A 19,673-nucleotide genomic window follows, 5' to 3' on the forward strand; every position below is an offset into this window, starting at 1 on the left:
ACGTCAAGCCTCAGCAGTTTTCTCAATCCTACTGTATAAAACCTGGTTTTGCGCCTGCACTAATTGCTTACGGCCATACCACCCTGAACACGCCTGATCTCGTCTGGTCTCGGAAGCTAAGCAGGGTCGGGCCTGGTTAGTACTCGGATGGGAGACCGCCTGGGAATACCAGGTGCTGTAAGCTATTTATTTTTCAACTCGAGCTCATTGACTCCGTGGCGTACCGTGACCTGATGTTTACTGCCAACCGCTTTGGAGGATTTAAGCAACATACAAAAACTGACAACGTCTCTCAAAACTATTTTTGTGAAACATGAGGACAGTATAGTGATACTGCCAGCAGGGAGCACCAGAGAGCTGAAACGACAGTTGTAGATTTCTTAAACTTTCACCAACACAAACACGCACGCTCACTTCAGATCATGGGAGGACGTCAAAAAATCACCACCCATTCTCTGACACTTTAACCGTTAACCTTGGTTCAAACATTTAACATCACACGCACACGCAGTGTATTTCAGATAATTAATGAATTCAGATGTCACAATGATCGTTTACATGGATAAGGAGTCCTACTGAATCAATTACTGCCGTTTATATCTAACTAATGATTGTTTTTGTAAAAGTGTAACGTCGAGCCTCAGCAGCTTTCTCACTCCTTATGTGCTACTGTATAAAACCTGGTTTTGCGCCTGCACTAATTGCTTACGGCCATACCACCCTGAACACGCCCGATCTCGTCTGATCTCGGAAGCTAAGCAGGGTCAGGCCTGGTTAGTACTTTGATGGGAGACCTCCTCAGAAGCCCAGGTTGCTGTAAGTAGTGACCGGTGTCACCAAAAGAAAAAAAAACACGCCCGATCTCGTCTGATCTCGGAAGCTAAGCAGGGTCGGGCCTGGTTAGTACTTGGATGGGAGTCCGCCTGGGAATACCAGGTGCTGTAAGCATTTTCTTTTTCAACTCGAGCTCATTGACTCCGTGGCCTACCGTGGCGTACCGTGACCTGATGTTTACTGCCAACCGCTTTGGAGGATTTAAGCAACATACAAAAACTGACAACGTCTCTCAAAACTATTTTTGTGAAACATGAGGACAATATAGTGATACTGCCAGCAGGGAGCACCAGAGAGCTGAACCGACAGTTGTACATTTCTTAAACTTTCACCAACACAAACACGCACGCTCACTTCAGATCATGGGAGGACGTCAAAAAATCACCACCCATTCTCTGACACTTTAACCGTTAACCTTGGTTCAAACATTTAACATCACACGCACACGCAGTGTATTTCAGATAATTAATGAATTCAGATGTCACAATTATCGTTTACATGGATAAGGAGTCCTACTGAATCAATTACTGCCGTTTATATCTAACTAATGATTGTTTTTGTAAAAGTGTAACGTCGAGCCTCAGCAGCTTTCTCACTCCTTATGTGCTACTGTATAAAACCTGGTTTTGCGCCTGCACTAATTGCTTACAGCCATACCACCCTGAACACGCCCAATCTCGTCTGATCTTGGAAGCTAAGCAGGGTCGGGCCTGGTTAGTACTTGGATGGGAGACCGCCTGGGAATACCAGGTGCTGTAAGCTTTTTCTTTTTCAACTCGAGCTCATTGACTCCGTGGCCTACCGTGGCGTACCGTGACCTGATGTTTACTGCCAACCGCTTTGGAGGATTTAAGCAACATACAAAAACTGACAACGTCTCTCAAAACTATTTTTGTGAACATGAGGACAGTATAGTGATACTGCCAGCAGGGAGCACCAGAGAGCTGAAACGACAGTTGTACATTTCTTAAACTTTCACCAACACAAACACGCACGCTCACTTCAGATCATGGGAGGACGTCAAAAAATCACCACCCATTCTCTGACACTTTAACCGTTAACCTTGGTTCAAACATTTAACATCACACGCACACGCAGTGTATTTCAGATAATTAATGAATTCAGATGTCACAATGATCGTTTACATGGATAAGGAGTCCTACTGAATCAATGGTAACCCTTCCTTTTACAGTCCCCTAATTACTAGGTATTTACCCGGTAAAAACTTGGTAAATCATAGTGTATTACTGGGTAATTACCACTGGTAATAAGAAGGTAAATACAGAGGTAGTTACCCAGTAAATACATGGTAAATCATAGTGTATTACTGGGTAATTACCACTGGTAATAAGAAGGTAAATACAGAGGTAGTTACCCAGTAAATACATGGTAAATCATAGTGTATTACTGGGTAATTACCACTGGTAATAAGAAGGTAAATACAGAGGTAGTTACCCAGTAAATACATGGTAAATCATAGTGTATTACTGGGTATTTACCACTGGTAATAAGAAGGTAAATACAGAGGAATTATCCGGTAAATTATAGTGTGTTACTGTGTAATTACCACTGGTAATAAGAAGGAATATACAAAAGAATTACAGCTGAAGTACCAAGTTAAACCTCCACTATTACCCATCAACTCAACTAAGTACTGTGTAAATTACTTTTTCTTAGTTATTATTCATAGCTACACCCATTCAGAAAGGGTTTATTCGATTTACCTTAGAAACTACGGAATTACTTACCTGGTAACAAGCTCCGCAGGAACAGTTTTCCTCTTGTTTCATGGTACATCTTCTTAAATACTGGGTACAAAGCCGTTTGTTTCCATGGTGTTACCACGTTATTACCATATAATTTATAATGGATACATTCCATTGTCCATGCAGTCAACACAAACTTGTACCATGTACGTTCTGCGACGTTACCAAGTAAAACGCGACAATTTACCCGGTAAGTAAGCTGAAACTGTACTGTAAAAGGAAGCCTCGTTTGTTTCCATGGTATTACCAGGTTCTTACCATATAATTTGTAATACGTTATTCCCTTTTCCATGCAGTCAACACAAACTTGTACCATGTACGTTCTGCGACGTTACCAAGTAAAACGCGACAATTTACCCGGTAAGTAACCTGAAACTGTACTGTAAAAGGAAGCCTTGTTTGTTTCCATGGTATTACCAGGTTCTTACCATATAATTTGTAATACGTTATTCCCTTTTCCATGCAGTCAACACAAACTTGTACCATGTACGTTCTGCGACGTTACCAAGTAAAACCCGACAATTTACCCGGTAAGTAACCTGAAACTGTACTGTAAAAGGAAGCCTCGTTTGTTTCCATGGTATTACCAGGTTCTTACCATATAATTTGTAATACGTTATTCCCTTTTCCATGCAGTCAACACAAACTTGTACCATGTACGTTCTGCGACGTTACCAAGTAAAACCCGACAATTTACCCGGTAAGTAACCTGAAACTGTACTGTAAAAGGAAGCCTCGTTTGTTTCCATGGTATTACCAGGTTCTTACCATATAATTTGTAATACGTTATTCCCTTTTCCATGCAGTCAAAACAAACTGGTACCATGTACGTTCTGCGACGTTACCAAGTAAAACACAACAATTTACCCAGTAATTAAGCTGAAACTGTACTGTAAAAGGAAGCCTCGTTTGTTTCCATGGTATTACCAGGTTCTTACCATATAATTTGCAATACATTATTCCCTTTTCCATGCAGTCAACACAAACTTGTACCATGTACGTTCTGCGACGTTACCAAGTAAAACACGAAAATTTACCCAGTAAGTTAGCTGAAACTGTACTGCAAAAGGAAGCCTTGTTTGTTTCCATGGTATTACCAGGCTCTTACCATACAAGTTGTAACTGGTTATTCCCTTCTCCATGCAATCAACACAAACCATATATGTTCTGCAACATCGTTCACCAGTAGTTAAGCACTTTAATTGTTGTTATAAAATCCCAAACCACTGTTGATGAAAGGCATATTAAAATTAAACAAAATCAAAGGCTTATCTTTCAAACAATGCATATCTCACAAACAGGCACTGAACACTGAAGAAATCAGACAAAAAAAGAGCCGTCCACATCAACTCAATTTAAATGTTACTGATGGTGTTTTCATAATAAACATGACAGTGTTATGGCAAGTGACCACAAGGAAGACTGCTTCAAACTCTACAATTTGAATAAGTGGTGAATGCCATGCAGCAATCTGCCTATGGGAGCATCTTTGTGGTCATTCGCAAACCAATGAGTCCACTCGATGAATGAGAGATGACTCTTTAGTGTATTCTCTGTGAGGTATCCCTGCAGTCTCCACATCTGGGATTTGAAGGCTGACCAAGACCTGACCAGGTACCTCCAAATCTCCCCTTCCATACTGTAATAAAGAATCAGAAGACAAGAAAATAAACATTAGGACAGTCAATTAATGAACATTTCTAGAACATGTAGAACTCAAAGATTATTTTGTTTATCAGTTAAGAAAGGATGCTGGTCCTCTGGCCATTGTGTTTGGTCATATTGAAAAGAGAAAAAGGCATAGCCATAAATACAGTTAATAGGACGGGAGGGGACAGGCTGTTACCTCCGGTTAGCCCTTTAGCATCGAGCTAGCGGAGCTTCTGTCATTCAAATAACTCGGACATGTTGTTTAAAACCTATAACACCGAATTTATTAAAATATCCGGATTTAATCGGGCTCTCTCCCATACGTACAGTTAATAGGACGGGAAGAGACAGGCTCTGTTAGCCCCGGTTAGCGCGATGCTAAAGAGCAGCTCTACCGGAGCATGCCACCTCAACAGGTGCAAGTTAGCCTCCGGTTTGATATTCGGTTTACCACCTAATCGGATTCATGAACATAAGTGCAATACATTACGGGCTTAGTATGTTGAGGACGTTTTAGGACACCGTATCGCGAAAATCACAAACACATGTTGGCGCCATCAATGTCTGTGCAACAACGTAATTTACGTTCTGGCTGCTACCTGTTTTAGGGACCGTCAACAAATTACACTCACCGACTGGTGGCAGAGACGTTACCATGGAATTGTTTCAGGAGATTATTCACACAAATATATTGCAATATAGTTAATAATAATGAAGTTAATAGTTTAATATTCGACAAAAATCGACTAAATTATATTTGAAATTATTAATTGCATCCCGTTTAACAATAATATAATATATTAGCAAAGTTACCTGCAGTAAGTAGCAGCCCACCATTGGCAACTACTACTACAATCAGGTGACAAAATGTATTTTTTAGTGATTTCTATATTATTTTATATGATTTATTTCCAGAAACAATTCCATGGTAACGTCTCTGCCACCAGTCGGTGAGTGTAAGTTGTTGACGGTCCCTAAAACAGGTAGCAGCCAGAACGTAAATGACATTGTTGCACAGACATCAATGGCGACAACATGTGTTTGTGATTTTCGCGATGCACCGTCCTCAACATACTAAGCCCGTAATGTATTGCACTTATGTTGATGAATCCGATTGGGTGGTAAACCGAATATCTGGCGAATATCAAACCGGAGGCTAACTTGCACCTGTTGAGGTGGCATGCTCCGGTAGAGCTGCTCTTTAGCATCGCGCTAACCGGGGCTAACAGAGCCTGTCCCTTCCCGTCCTATTAACTGTACTTATGGGAGAGAGCCCGATTAAATCCGGATATTTTAATAAATTGGGTGTTATAGGTTTTAAACAACATGTCCGAGTTAGTTGAATGACAGAAGCTCCGCCAGCTCGATGCTAAAGTGCTAACCGGAGGTAACAGCCTGTCCCCTCCCGTCCTATTAACTGTATTTATGGCTATGCCTTTTTCTCTTTTCAATATGACCAAACACAATGGCCAGAGGACCAGCATCCTTTTTTAACTAATAAACAAAATAATCTTTGAGTTCTACATGTTCTAGAAATGTTAATTAATTGACAGTCCTAATGTTTATTTTCTTGTCTTCTGATTCTTTATTACAGTATGGAAGGGGAGATTTGGAGGTACCTGTTCAGGTCTTGGTCAGCCTTCAAATCCCAGATGTGGAGACTGCAGGGATACCTCACAGAGAAGACACTAAAGAGTCATCTCTCATTCATCGAGTGGACTCATTGGTTTGCGAATGACCACAAAGATGCTCCATTAGGCAGATTGCGGTATTCACCGCTTATTCAAATTGAAGAGGTTGAAGCAGTCTTCCTTGTGGTCACTTGCCATAACAATGTCATGTGTTTTATGAAAACACCATCAGTAACATTTAAATTGAGTTGATGTGGACGGCTCATTTTTTTGTTCCATTTCTTCAGTGTTCAGTGCCTGTTTGTGAGATATGCATTGTTTGAAAGATAAGCCTTTGATTTTGTTTAATTTTAATATGCCTTTCATCAACAGTGGTTTGGGGTTTTATAACAACAATTAAAGTGCTTAACTCTTGGTGAACGACGTTGCAGAACATATATGGTTTGTGTTGATTGCATGGAAAAGGGAATAACCAGTTACAACTTATATGGTAAGAGCCTGGTAATACCATGGAAACAAACTAGGCTTCCTTTTACAGTACAGTTTCAGCTTACTTACTGGGTAAATTGTCGTGTTTTACTTGGTAACGTCGCAGAACGTACATGGTACAAGTTTGTTTTGACTGCATGGAAAAGGGAATAACGTATTACAAATTATATGGTAAGAACCTGGTAATACCATGGAAACAAACGAGGCTTCCTTTTACAGTACAGTTTCAGGTTACTTACCGGGTAAATTGTCGGGTTTTACTTGGTAACGTCGCAGAACGTACATGGTACAAGTTTGTGTTGACTGCATGGAAAAGGGAATAACGTATTACAAATTATATGGTAAGAACCTGGTAATACCAGGGAAACAAACGAGGCTTCCTTTTACAGTACAGTTTCAGCTTACTTACCGGGTAAATTGTCGCGTTTTACTTGGTAACGTCGCAGAACGTACATGGTACAAGTTTGTGTTGACTGCATGGAAAAGGGAATAACGTATTACGAATTATATGGTAAGAACCTGGTAATACCATGGAAACAAACAAGGCTTCCTTTTACAGTACAGTTTCAGTTTACTTACTGGGTAAATTGTCGGGTTTTACTTGGTAACGTCGCAGAACGTACATGGTACAAGTTTGTGTTGACTGCATGGAAAAGGGAATAACGTATTACAAATTATATGGTAAGAACCTGGTAATACCATGGAAACGAACGAGGCTTCCTTTTACAGTACAGTTTCAGCTTACTTACCGGGTAAATTGTCGCGTTTTACTTGGTAACGTCGCAGAACGTACATGGTACAAGTTTGTGTTGACTGCATGGACAATGGAATGTATCCATTATAAATTATATGGTAATAACGTGGTAACACCATGGAAACAAACGGCTTTGTACCCAGTATTTAAGAAGATGTACCATGAAACTAGAGGAAAACTTCCTGCGGAGCTTGTTACCAGGTAAGTAATTCCATAGTTTCTAAGGTAAATCGAATAAACCCTTTCTAAATGGGTGTAGCTATGAATAATAACTAAGAAAAAGTAATTTACACAGTACTTAGTTGAGTTGATGGGTGATAGTGGAGGTTTAACTTAGTACTTCAGCTGTAATTCTTCTGTATATACCTTCTTATTACCAGTGGTAATTACACAGTAACACACTATAATTTACCGGATAATTCCTCTGTATTTACCTTCTTATTACCAGTGGTAAATACCCAGTAATACACTATGATTTACCATGTATTTACTGGGTAACTTCCTCTGTATTTACCTTCTTATTACCAGTGGTAATTACCCAGTAATACACTATGATTTACCATGTATTTACTGGGTAACTACCTCTGTATTTACCTTCTTATTACCAGTGGTAATTACCCAGTAATACACTATGATTAACCATGTATTTACTGGGTAACTACCTCTGTATTTACCTTCTTATTACCAGTGGTAATTACCCAGTAATACACTATGATTTACCAGGTTTTTACCGGGTAAATACCTAGTAATTAGGGGACTGTAAAAGGAAGGGTTACCGAATCAATTACTGCCGTTTATATCTAACTAATGATTGTTTTTGTAAGAGTGTAACGTCGAGCCTCAGCAGCTTCCTCACTCCTTATGTGCTACTGTATAAAACCTGGTTTTGCGCCTGCACTAATTGCTTACGGCCATACCACCCTGAACATGCCCGATCTCGTCTGATCTCGGAAGCTAAGCAGGGTCGGGCCTGGTTAGTACTTGGTTGGGAGACCGCCTGGGAATACCAGGTGCTGTAAGCTTTTTCTTTTTCAACTCTAGCTCATTGACTCCGTGGCCTACCGTGGCGTACCGTGACCTGATGTTTACTGCCAACCGCTTTGGAGGATTTAAGCAACATACAAAAACTGACAACGTCTCTCAAAACTATTTTTGTGAAACATGAGGACAGTATAGTGATACTGCCAGCAGGGAGCACCAGAGAGCTGAACCGACAGTTGTACATTTCTTAAACTTTCACCAACACAAACACGCACGCTCACTTCAGATCATGGGAGGACGTCAAAAAATCACCACCCATTCTCTGACACTTTAACCGTTAACCTTGCTTCAAACATTTAACATCACTTGCACACGCAGTGTATTTCAGATAATTAATGAATTCAGATGTCACAATGATCGTTTACATGGATAAGGAGTCCTACTGAATCAATTACTGCCGTTTATATCTAACTAATGATTGTTTTTGTAAAAGTGTAACGTCAAGCCTCAGCAGCTTTCTCACTCCTTATGTGCTACTGTATAAAACCTGGTTTTGCGCCTGCACTAATTGCTTACGGCCATACCACCCTGAACACGCCCGATCTCGTCTGATCTCGGAAGCTAAGCAGGGTCGGGCCTGGTTAGTACTTGGATGGGAGACCTCCTCAGAAGCCCAGGTTGCTGTAAGTAGTGACGGGTGTCACCAAAAGAAAAAAAAAAAAACACGCCCGATCTCGTCTGATCTCGGAAGCTAAGCAGGGTCGGGCCTGGTTAGTACTTGGATGGGAGACCGCCTGGGAATACCAGGTGCAGTTAGCTTTTTCTTTTTCAACTCGAGCTCGTTGCCTCCGTGGCCTACCGTGGCGTACCGTGACCTGATGTTTACTGCCAACCGCTTTGGAGGATTTAAGCAACATACAAAAACTGACAACGTCTCTCAAAACTATTTTTGTGAAACATGAGGACAGTATAGTGATACTGCCAGCAGGGAGCACCAGAGAGCTGAACCGACAGTTGTACATTTCTTAAACTTTCACCAACACAAACACGCACGCTCACTTCAGATCATGGGAGGACGTCAAAAAATCACCACCCATTCTCTGACACTTTAACCGTTAACCTTGGTTCAAACATTTAACATCACAAGTACACGCAGTGTATTTCAGATAATTAATGAATTCAGATGTCACAATGATCGTTTACATGGATAAGGAGTCCTACTGAATCAATTACTGCCGTTTATATCTAACTAATGATTGTTTTTGTAAAAGTGTAACGTCAAGCCTCAGCTGCTTGCTCACTCCTTATGTGCTACTGTATAAAACCTGGTTTTGCGCCTGCACTAATAGCTTACGGCCATACCACCCTGAACACGCCCGATTTTGTCTGATCTCGGAAGCTAAGCAGGGTCAGGCCTGGTTAGTACTTGGATGGGAGACCGCCTGGGAATACCAGGTGCTGTAAGCGTTTTCTTTTTCAATTCGAGCTCATTGACTCCGTGGCCTACCGTGGCGTACCGTGACCTGATGTTTACTGCCAACCGCTTTGGAGGATTTAAGCAACATACAAAAACTGACAACGTCTCTCAAAACTGTTTTTGTGAAACATGAGGACAGTATAGTGATACTGCCAGCAGGGAGCACCAGAGAGCTAAACCGACAGCTGTACATTTCTTAAACTTTCACCAACACAAACACGCACGCTCACTTCAGGTCATGGGAGGACGTCAAAAAATCACCACCCATTCTCTGACACTTTAACCGTTAACCTTGGTTCAAACATTTAACATCACACGCACACGCAGTGTATTTCAGATAATTAATGAATTCAGATGTCACAATGATCGTTTACATGGATAAGGAGTCCTACTGAATCAATTACTGCCGTTTATATCTAACTAATGATTGTTTTTGTAAAAGTGTAACGTCAAGCCTCAGCAGCTTTCTCACTCCTTATGTGCTACTGTATAAAACCTGGTTTTGCGCCTGCACTAATTGCTTACGGCCATACCACCCTGAACATGCCCGATCTCGTCTGATCTCGGAAGCTAAGCAGGGTCGGGCCTGGTTAGTACTTGGATGGGAGACCGCCTGGGAATACCAGGTGCTGTAAGCTTTTTCTTTTTCAACTCGAGCTCATTGACTCCGTGGCCTACCGTGGCGTACCGTGACCTGATGTTTACTGCCAACCGCTTTGGAGGATTTAAGCAACATACAAAAACTGACAACGTCTCTCAAAACTGTTTTTGTGAAACATGAGGACAGTATAGTGATACTGCCAGCAGGGAGCACCAGAGAGCTGAACCGACAGCTGTACATTTCTTAAACTTTCACCAACACAAACACGCACGCTCACTTCAGATCATGGGAGGACGTCAAAAAATCACCACCCATTCTCTGACACTTTAACCGTTAACCTTGCTTCAAACATTTAACATCACTTGCACACGCAGTGTATTTCAGATAATTAATGAATTCAGATGTCACAATGATCGTTTACATGGATAAGGAGTCCTACTGAATCAATTACTGCCGTTTATATCTAACTAATGATTGTTTTTGTAAAAGTGTAACGTCAAGCCTCAGCAGCTTTCTCACTCCTTATGTACTACTGTATAAAACCTGGTTTTGCGCCTGCAGTAATTGCTTACGGCCATACCACCCTGAACACGCCCGATCTTGTCTGATCTCGGAAGCTAAGCAGGGTCGGGCCTGGTTAGTACTTGGATGGGAGACCGCCTGGGAATACCAGGTGCTGTAAGCTTTTTCTTTTTCAACTCGAGCTCGTTGCCTCCGTGGCCTACCGTGGCGTACCGTGACCTGATGTTTACTGCCAACCGCTTTGGAGGATTTAAGCAACATACAAAAACTGACAACGTCTCTCAAAACTATTTTTGTGAAACATGAGGACAGTATAGTGATACTGCCAGCAGGGAGCACCAGAGAGCTGAACCGACAGTTGTACATTTCTTAAACTTTCACCAACACAAACACGCACGCTCACTTCAGATCATGGGAGGACGTCAAAAAATCACCACCCATTCTCTGACACTTTAACCGTTAACCTTGGTTCAAACATTTAACATCACAAGCACACGCAGTGTATTTCAGATAATTAATGAATTCAGATGTCACAATGATCGTTTACATGGATAAGGAGTCCTACTGAATCAATTACTGCCGTTTATATCTAACTAATGATTGTTTTTGTAAAAGTGTAACGTCAAGCCTCAGCAGCTTGCTCACTCCTTATGTGCTACTGTATAAAACCTGGTTTTGCGCCTGCACTAATTGCTTACGGCCATACCACCCTGAACACGCCCGATTTTGTCTGATCTCGGAAGCTAAGCAGGGTCAGGCCTGGTTAGTACTTGGATGGGAGACCGCCTGGGAATACCAGGTGCGGTAAGCTTTTTCTTTTTCAACTCGAGCTCATTGACTCCGTGGCCTACCGTGGCGTACCGTGACCTGATGTTTACTGCCAACCGCTTTGGAGGATTTAAGCAACATACAAAAACTGACAACTTCTCTCAAAACTATTTTTGTGAAACATGAGGACAGTATAGTGATACTGCCAGCAGGGAGAACCAGAGAGCTGAACCGACAGTTGTACATTTCTTAAACTTTCACCAACACAAACACGCACGCTCACTTCAGGTCATGGGAGGACGTCAAAAAATCACCACCCATTCTCTGACACTTTAACCGTTAACCTTGGTTCAAACATTTAACATCACACGCACACGCAGTGTATTTCAGATAATTAATGAATTCAGATGTCACAATGATCGTTTACATGGATAAGGAGTCCTACTGAATCAATTACTGCCGTTTATATCTAACTAATGATTGTTTTTGTAAAAGTGTAACGTTGAGCCTCAGCAACTTTCTCACTCCTTATGTGCTACTGTATAAAACCTGGTTTTGCGCCTGCACTAATTGATTACGGCCATACCACCCTGAACATGCCAGATCTCGTCTGATCTCGGAAGCTAAGCAGGGTCGGGCCTGGTTAGTACTTGGATGGGAGACCGCCTGGGAATACCAGGTGCTGTAAGCTTTTTCTTTTTCAACTCGAGCTCATTGACTCCGTGGCCTACCGTGGCGTACCGTGACCTGATGTTTACTGCCAACCGCTTTGGAGGATTTAAGCAACATACAAAAACTGACAACGTCTATCAAAACTATTTTTGTGAAACATGAGGACAGTATAGTGATACTGCCAGCAGGGAGCACCAGAGAGCTGAACCGACAGTTGTACATTTCTTAAACTTTCACCAACACAAACACGCACGCTCACTTCAGATCATGGGAGGACGTCAAAAAATCACCACCCATTCTCTGACACTTTAACCGTTAACCTTGGTTCAAACATTTAACATCACACGCACACGCAGTGTATTTCAGATAATTAATGAATTCAGATGTCACAATGATCGTTTACATGGATAAGGAGTCCTACTGAATCAATTACTGCCGTTTATATCTAACTAATGATTGTTTTTGTAAAAGTGTAACGTTGAGCCTCAGCAACTTTCTCACTCCTTATGTGCTACTGTATAAAACCTGGTTTTGCGCCTGCACTAATTGATTACGGCCATACCACCCTGAACATGCCAGATCTCGTCTGATCTCGGAAGCTAAGCAGGGTCGGGCCTGGTTAGTACTTGGATGGGAGACCGCCTGGGAATACCAGGTGCTGTACGCTTTTTCTTTTTCAACTCGAGCTCGTTGCCTCCGTGGCCTACCGTGGCGTACCGTGACCTGATGTTTACTGCCAACCGCTTTGGAGGATTTAAGCAACATACAAAAACTGACAACGTCTCTCAAAACTATTTTTGTGAAACATGAGGACAGTATAGTGATACTGCCAGCAGGGAGCACCAGAGAGCTGAACCGACAGTTGTACATTTCTTAAACTTTCACCAACACAAACACGCACGCTCACTTCAGATCATGGGAGGACGTCAAAAAATCACCACCCATTCTCTGACACTTTAACCGTTAACCTTGGTTCAAACATTTAACATCACAAGCACACGCAGTGTATTTCAGATAATTAATGAATTCAGATGTCACAATGATCGTTTACATGGATAAGGAGTCCTACTGAATCAATTACTGCCGTTTATATCTAACTAATGATTGTTTTTGTAAAAGTGTAACGTCAAGCCTCAGCAGCTTGCTCACTCCTCATGTGCTACTGTATAAAACCTGGTTTTGGGCCTGCACTAAATGCTTACGGCCATACCACCCTGAACACGCCTGATTTTGTCTGATCTCGGAAGCTAAGCAGGGTCAGGCCTGGTTAGTACTTGGATGGGAGACCGCCTGGGAATACCAGGTGCTGTAAGCTTTTTCTTTTTCAATTCGAGCTCATTGACTCCGTGGCCTACCGTGGCGTACCGTGACCTGATGTTTACTGCCAACCGCTTTGGAGGATTTAAGCAACATACAAAAACTGACAACGTCTCTCAAAACTATTTTTGTGAAACATGAGGACAGTATAGTGATACTGCCAGCAGGGAGCACCAGAGAGCTGAACCGACAGTTGTACATTTCTTAAACTTTCACCAACACAAACACGCACGCTCACTTCAGATCATGGGAGGACGTCAAAAAATCACCACCCATTCTCTGACACTTTAACCGTTAACCTTGGTTCAAACATTTAACATCACACGCACACGCAGTGTATTTCAGATAATTAATGAATTCAGATGTCACAATGATCGTTTACATGGATAAGGAGTCCTACTGAATCAATTACTGCCGTTTATATCTAACTAATGATTGTTTTTGTAAGAGTGTAACGTCGAGCCTCAGCAGCTTTCTCACTCCTTATGTGCTACTGTATAAAACCTGGTTTTGCGCCTGCAATAATTGCTTTCGGCCATACCACCCTGAACACGCGCGATCTCGTCTGATCTCGGAAGCTAAGCAGGGTCGGGCCTGGTTAGTACTTGGATGGGAGACCGCCTGGGAATACCTGGTGCTGTAAGCTTTTTATTTTTCAATTCGAGCTCATTGACTCCGTGGAGTACCGTGACCTGATGTTTACTGCCAACCGCTTTGGAGGATTTAAGCAACATACAAAAACTGACAACGTCTCTCAAAACTGTTTTTGTGAAACATGAGGACAGTATAGTGATACTGCCAGCAGGGAGCACCAGAGAGCTGAACCGACAGCTGTACATTTCTTAAACTTTCACCAACACAAACACGCACGCTCACTTCAGATCATGGGAGGACGTCAAAAAATCACCACCCATTCTCTGACACTTTAACCGTTAACCTTGGTTCAAACATTTAACATCACACGCACACGCAGTGTATTTCAGATAATTAATTAATTCAGATGTCACAATGATCGTTTACATGGATAAGGAGTCCTACTGAATCAATTACTGCCGTTTATATCTAACTAATGATTGTTTTTGTAAGAGTGTAACGTCGAGCCTCAGCAGCTTCCTCACTCCTTATGTGCTACTGTATAAAACCTGGTTTTGCGCCTGCACTAATTGCTTACGGCAATACCACCCTGAACACGCCCGATCTCGTCTGATCTCGGAAGCTAAGCAGGGTCGGGCCTGGTTAGTACTTGGATGGGAGACCGCCTGGGAATACCAGGTGCTGTAAGCATTTTCTTTTTCAACTCGAGCTCATTGACTCCGTGGCGTACCGTGACCTGATGTTTACTGCCAACCGCTTTGGAGGATTTAAGCAACATACAAAAACTGACAACGTCTCTCAAAACTATTTTTGTGAAACATGAGGACAGTATAGTGATACTGCCAGCAGGGAGCACCAGAGAGCTGAACCGACAGCTGTACATTTCTTAAACTTTCACCAACACAAACACGCACGCTCACTTCAGATCATGGGAGGACGTCAAAAAATCACCACCCATTCTCTGACACTTTAACCGTTAACCTTGGTTCAAACATTTAACATCACACGCACACGCAGTGTATTTCAGATAATTAATTAATTCAGATGTCACAATGATCGTTTACATGGATAAGGAGTCCTACTGAATCAATTACTGCCGTTTATATCTAACTAATGATTGTTTTTGTAAGAGTGTAACGTCGAGCCTCAGCAGCTTTCTCACTCCTTATGTGCTACTGTATAAAACCTGGTTTTGCGCCTGCAATAATTGCTTTCGGCCATACCACCCTGAACACGCGCGATCTCGTCTGATCTCGGAAGCTAAGCAGGGTCGGGCCTGGTTAGTACTTGGATGGGAGACCGCCTGGGAATACCAGGTGCTGTAAGCTTTTTCTTTTTCAACTCGAGCTCATTGCCTCCGTGGCCTACCGTGGCGTACCGTGACCTGATGTTTACTGCCAACCGCTTTGGAGGATTTAAGCAACATACAAAAACTGACAACGTCTCTCAAAACTATTTTTGTGAAACATGAGGACAGTATAGTGATACTGCCAGCAGGGAGCACCAGAGAGCTGAACCGACAGTTGTACATTTCTTAAACTTTCACCAACACAAACACGCACGCTCACTTCAGATCATGGGAGGACGTCAAAAAATCACCACCCATTCTCTGACACTTTAACCGTTAACCTTGGTTCAAACATTTAACATCACACGCACACGCAGTGTATTTCAGATAATTAATGAATTCAGATGTCACAATGATCGTTTACATGGATAAGGAGTCCTACTGAATCAATTACTGCCGTTTATATCTAACTAATGATTGTTTTTGTAAAAGTGTAACGTCGAGCCTCAGCAGCTTTCTCACTCCTTATGTGCTACTGTATAAAACCTGGTTTTGCGCCTGCACTAATTGCTTACGGCCATACCACCCTGAACACGCCCGATCTCGTCTGATCTCAGAAGTTAAGCAGGGTCGGGCCTGGTTAGTACTTGGATGGGAGACCGCCTGGGAATACCAGGTGCTGTACGCTTTTTCTTTTTCAACTCGAGCTCGTTGCCTCCGTGGCCTACCGTGGCGTACCGTGACCTGATGTTTACTGCCAACCGCTTTGGAGGATTTAAGCAACATACAAAAACTGACAACGTCTCTCAAAACTATTTTTGTGAAACATGAGGACAGTATAGTGATACTGCCAGCAGGGAGCACCAGAGAGCTGAACCGACAGTTGTACATTTCTTAAACTTTCACCAACACAAACACGCACGCTCACTTCAGATCATGGGAGGACGTCAAAAAATCACCACCCATTCTCTGACACTTTAACCGTTAACCTTGGTTCAAACATTTAACATCACAAGCACACGCAGTGTATTTCAGATAATTAATGAATTCAGATGTCACAATGATCGTTTACATGGATAAGGAGTCCTACTGAATCAATTACTGCCGTTTATATCTAACTAATGATTGTTTTTGTAAGAGTGTAACGTCGAGCCTCAGCAGCTTTCTCACTCCTTATGTGCTACTGTATAAAACCTGGTTTTGCGCCTGCAATAATTGCTTACGGCTATACCACCCTGAACACCCCCGATCTCGTCTGATCTCGGAAGCTAAGCAGGGTCTGGCCTGGTTAGTACTTGGATGGGAGACCTCCTCAGAAGCCCAGGTTGCTGTAAGTAGTGAGGAGAAAATGACATGAATGACATGGATGATGATGACAATGATGATGAGGAGGAAGAAGCTGATGATGATGCTGATGATAAAGAGGACATTAAAGTTAGTGACGGAGATGAGGCAGACGATGAAGATAAAGGAATTGAGGAGGTTGACGGAGAACCCACTAACCTTAACGCTGGGTGGGCAGATGCAATGGACAAGATTCTGCAGAAGAAAACCCCAGCGAGCAAACCAACGATACTGGTGAAGAGCAAGGAGTTGGACAAGGTGAAGGAGAAACAAGAAAGAAAAAAAAAAAAAAAAAAAAAAAAAAAACACGCCCGATCTCGTCTGAGCTCAGAAGCTAAGATGGGTCGGGCCTGGTTAGTACTTGGATGGGAGACCGCCTGGGAATACCAGGTGCTGTAATCATTTCCTTTTTCAACTCGAGCTCATTGCCTCCGTGGCCTACCGTGACCTACCGTGACCTGATGTTTACTGCCAACCGCTTTGGAGGATTTAAGCAACATACAAAGACTGACAACGTCTCTCAAAACTATTTTTGTGAAACATGAGGACAGTATATTTATACTGCCAGCAGGGAGCACCAGAGAGCTGAAACGACAGTTGTACATTTCTTAAACTTTCACCAACACAAACACGCACGCTCACTTCAGATCATGGGAGGACGTCAAAAAATCACCACCCATTCTCTGACACTTTAACCGTTAACCTTGGTTCAAACATTTAACATCGCACGCACACGCAGTGTATTTCAGATAATTAATGAATTCAGATGTCACAATGATCGTTTACATGGATAAGGAGTCCTACTGAATCAATTACTGCCGTTTATATCTAACTAATGATTGTTTTTGTAAAAGTGTAACGTCGAGCCTCAGCAGCTTTCTCACTCCTACTGTATAAAACCTGGTTTTGCGCCTGCACTATTTGCTTACGGCCATACCACCCTGAACACGCCTGATCTCGTCTGATCTCGGAAGCTAAGCAGGGTTGGGCCTGGTTAATACTTGGATGGGAGACTGCCTGGGATTACCAGGTGCTGTAAGCATTTTCTTTTTCAACTCGAGCTCATTGCCTCCGTGGCCTACCGTGACCTACCGTGACCTGATGTTTACTGCCAACCGCTTTGGAGGATTTAAGCAACATACAAAGACTGACAACGTCTCTCAAAACTATTTTTGTGAAACATGAGGACAGTATAGTGATACTGCCAGCAGGGAGCACCAGAGAGCTGAAACGACAGTTGTACATTTCTTAAACTTTCACCAACACAAACACGCACGCTCACTTCAGATCATGGGAGGACGTCAAAAAATCACCACCCATTCACTGACACTTTAACCGTTAACCTTGGTTCAAACATTTAACATCACACGCACACGCAGTGTATTTCAGATAATTAATTAATTCAGATGTCACAATGATCGTTTACATAGATAAGGAGTCCTACTGAATCAATTACTGCCGTTTATATCTAACTAATGATTTTTTTTCTAAAAGTGTAACGTCGAGCCTCAGCAGCTTTCTCACTCCTACTGTATAAAACCTGGTTTTGCGCCTGCACTAATTGCTTACGGCCATACCACCCTGAACACGCCCGATCTCGTCTGATCTCGGAAGCTAAGCAGGGTCGGGCCTGGTTAGTACTTGGATGGGAGACCGACTGGGAATACCAGGTGCTGTAAGCAATTTCTTTTTCAACTCGAGCTCATTGACTCCGTGGCGTACCGTGACCTGATGTTTACTGCCAACCGCTTTGGAGGATTTAAGCAACATACAAAAACTGACAACGTCTCTCAAAACTATTTTTGTGAAACATGAGGACAGTATAGTGATACTGCCAGCAGGGAGCACCAGAGAGCTGAACCGACAGTTGTACATTTCTTAAACTTTCACCAACACAAACACGCACGCTCACTTCAGATCATGGGAGGACGTCAAAAAATCACCACCCATTCTCTGACACTTTAACCGTTAACCTTGGTTCAAACATTTAACATCACACGCACACGCAGTGTATTTCAGATAATTAATGAATTCAGATGTCACAATGATCGTTTACATGGATAAGGAGTCCTACTGAATCAATTACTGCCGTTTATATGTAACTAATGATTGTTTTTGTAAGAGTGTAACGTCGAGCCTCAGCAGCTTTCTCACTCCTTATGTGCTACTGTATAAAACCTGGTTTTGCGCCTGCACTAATTGCTTACGGCCATTCCACCCTGAACACGCCCGATCTCGTCTGATCTCGGAAGCTAAGCAGGATCGGGCCTGGTTAGTACTTGGATGGGAGACCGCCTGGGAATACTAGGTGCTGTAAGCTTTTTCTTTTTCAACTCGAGCTCATTGACTCCGTGGCGTACCGTGACCTGATGTTTATTGCCAACCGCTTTGGAGGATTTAAGCAACATACAAAAACTGACAACGTCTCTCAAAACTATTTTTGTGAAACATGAGGACAGTATAGTGATACTGCCAGCAGGGAGCACCAGAGAGCTGAACCGACAGTTGTACATTTCTTAAACTTTCACCAACACAAACACGCACGCTCACTTCAGATCATGGGAGGACGTCAAAAAATCACCACCCATTCTCTGACACTTTAACCGTTAACCTTGGTTCAAACATTTAACATCACACGCACACGCAGTGTATTTCAGATAATTAATGAATTCAGATGTCACAATGATCGTTTACATGGATAAGGAGTCCTACTGAATCAATTACTGCCGTTTATATCTAACTAATGATTGTTTTTGTAAAAGTGTAACGTCGAGCCTCAGCAGCTTTCGCACTCCTTATGTGCTACTGTATAAAACCTGGTTTTGCGCCTGTAATAATTGCTTACGGCCATACCACCCTGAACACGCCCGATCTCGTTTGATCTCAGAAGCTAAGCAGGGTCGGGCCTGGTTAGTACTTGGATGGGAGACCGCCTGGGAATACCAGGTGCTGTAAGCTCTTTCTTTTTCAACTCGAGCTCATTGC

The 19,673-nt window shown here is 42.5% G+C and overlaps 21 non-coding genes across 21 annotated transcripts; all 21 read left to right on the top strand.

Annotated features, from left to right (window-relative positions):
• The first annotated feature begins 65 nt into the window (after positions 1-65).
• On the top strand, positions 66-184 carry LOC130401058 (5S ribosomal RNA). Its single transcript, XR_008903520.1, has one exon. It is a non-coding gene; the product is annotated as a 5S ribosomal RNA (ribosomal RNA).
• Positions 185-703: 519 nt separating this feature from the next.
• LOC130395326 (5S ribosomal RNA) lies at positions 704-823 on the top strand. Its single transcript, XR_008898396.1, has one exon. It is a non-coding gene; the product is annotated as a 5S ribosomal RNA (ribosomal RNA).
• Positions 824-1,477: 654 nt separating this feature from the next.
• LOC130400005 (5S ribosomal RNA) lies at positions 1,478-1,596 on the top strand. Its single transcript, XR_008902493.1, has one exon. It is a non-coding gene; the product is annotated as a 5S ribosomal RNA (ribosomal RNA).
• A 6,431-nt stretch (positions 1,597-8,027) lies between these two features.
• On the top strand, positions 8,028-8,146 carry LOC130400301 (5S ribosomal RNA). The gene has a single exon (XR_008902775.1). It is a non-coding gene; the product is annotated as a 5S ribosomal RNA (ribosomal RNA).
• Positions 8,147-8,675: 529 nt separating this feature from the next.
• On the top strand, positions 8,676-8,795 carry LOC130394151 (5S ribosomal RNA). The gene has a single exon (XR_008897337.1). It is a non-coding gene; the product is annotated as a 5S ribosomal RNA (ribosomal RNA).
• A 658-nt stretch (positions 8,796-9,453) lies between these two features.
• LOC130395309 (5S ribosomal RNA) lies at positions 9,454-9,572 on the top strand. The gene has a single exon (XR_008898381.1). It is a non-coding gene; the product is annotated as a 5S ribosomal RNA (ribosomal RNA).
• A 529-nt stretch (positions 9,573-10,101) lies between these two features.
• LOC130399864 (5S ribosomal RNA) lies at positions 10,102-10,220 on the top strand. Its single transcript, XR_008902359.1, has one exon. It is a non-coding gene; the product is annotated as a 5S ribosomal RNA (ribosomal RNA).
• Positions 10,221-10,749: 529 nt separating this feature from the next.
• LOC130400371 (5S ribosomal RNA) lies at positions 10,750-10,868 on the top strand. Its single transcript, XR_008902849.1, has one exon. It is a non-coding gene; the product is annotated as a 5S ribosomal RNA (ribosomal RNA).
• A 529-nt stretch (positions 10,869-11,397) lies between these two features.
• On the top strand, positions 11,398-11,516 carry LOC130395601 (5S ribosomal RNA). The gene has a single exon (XR_008898642.1). It is a non-coding gene; the product is annotated as a 5S ribosomal RNA (ribosomal RNA).
• Positions 11,517-12,045: 529 nt separating this feature from the next.
• Positions 12,046-12,164, top strand: LOC130394670 (5S ribosomal RNA). The gene has a single exon (XR_008897806.1). It is a non-coding gene; the product is annotated as a 5S ribosomal RNA (ribosomal RNA).
• Positions 12,165-12,693: 529 nt separating this feature from the next.
• LOC130395346 (5S ribosomal RNA) lies at positions 12,694-12,812 on the top strand. Its single transcript, XR_008898414.1, has one exon. It is a non-coding gene; the product is annotated as a 5S ribosomal RNA (ribosomal RNA).
• Positions 12,813-13,341: 529 nt separating this feature from the next.
• LOC130395441 (5S ribosomal RNA) lies at positions 13,342-13,460 on the top strand. Its single transcript, XR_008898497.1, has one exon. It is a non-coding gene; the product is annotated as a 5S ribosomal RNA (ribosomal RNA).
• Positions 13,461-13,989: 529 nt separating this feature from the next.
• Positions 13,990-14,108, top strand: LOC130401261 (5S ribosomal RNA). The gene has a single exon (XR_008903725.1). It is a non-coding gene; the product is annotated as a 5S ribosomal RNA (ribosomal RNA).
• A 519-nt stretch (positions 14,109-14,627) lies between these two features.
• On the top strand, positions 14,628-14,746 carry LOC130400079 (5S ribosomal RNA). The gene has a single exon (XR_008902562.1). It is a non-coding gene; the product is annotated as a 5S ribosomal RNA (ribosomal RNA).
• A 519-nt stretch (positions 14,747-15,265) lies between these two features.
• On the top strand, positions 15,266-15,384 carry LOC130401224 (5S ribosomal RNA). Its single transcript, XR_008903689.1, has one exon. It is a non-coding gene; the product is annotated as a 5S ribosomal RNA (ribosomal RNA).
• Positions 15,385-15,913: 529 nt separating this feature from the next.
• On the top strand, positions 15,914-16,032 carry LOC130401136 (5S ribosomal RNA). Its single transcript, XR_008903594.1, has one exon. It is a non-coding gene; the product is annotated as a 5S ribosomal RNA (ribosomal RNA).
• A 529-nt stretch (positions 16,033-16,561) lies between these two features.
• Positions 16,562-16,681, top strand: LOC130395679 (5S ribosomal RNA). Its single transcript, XR_008898706.1, has one exon. It is a non-coding gene; the product is annotated as a 5S ribosomal RNA (ribosomal RNA).
• A 930-nt stretch (positions 16,682-17,611) lies between these two features.
• On the top strand, positions 17,612-17,730 carry LOC130395553 (5S ribosomal RNA). Its single transcript, XR_008898600.1, has one exon. It is a non-coding gene; the product is annotated as a 5S ribosomal RNA (ribosomal RNA).
• A 521-nt stretch (positions 17,731-18,251) lies between these two features.
• On the top strand, positions 18,252-18,370 carry LOC130400179 (5S ribosomal RNA). The gene has a single exon (XR_008902657.1). It is a non-coding gene; the product is annotated as a 5S ribosomal RNA (ribosomal RNA).
• A 519-nt stretch (positions 18,371-18,889) lies between these two features.
• Positions 18,890-19,008, top strand: LOC130394694 (5S ribosomal RNA). Its single transcript, XR_008897827.1, has one exon. It is a non-coding gene; the product is annotated as a 5S ribosomal RNA (ribosomal RNA).
• A 519-nt stretch (positions 19,009-19,527) lies between these two features.
• LOC130400820 (5S ribosomal RNA) lies at positions 19,528-19,646 on the top strand. Its single transcript, XR_008903293.1, has one exon. It is a non-coding gene; the product is annotated as a 5S ribosomal RNA (ribosomal RNA).
• The last annotated feature ends 27 nt before the right edge of the window (positions 19,647-19,673 follow it).

This window comes from Gadus chalcogrammus, chromosome 12 (assembly GCF_026213295.1).
Source record: "Gadus chalcogrammus isolate NIFS_2021 chromosome 12, NIFS_Gcha_1.0, whole genome shotgun sequence".
Taxonomy (NCBI): Eukaryota; Metazoa; Chordata; class Actinopteri; order Gadiformes; family Gadidae; genus Gadus; species Gadus chalcogrammus.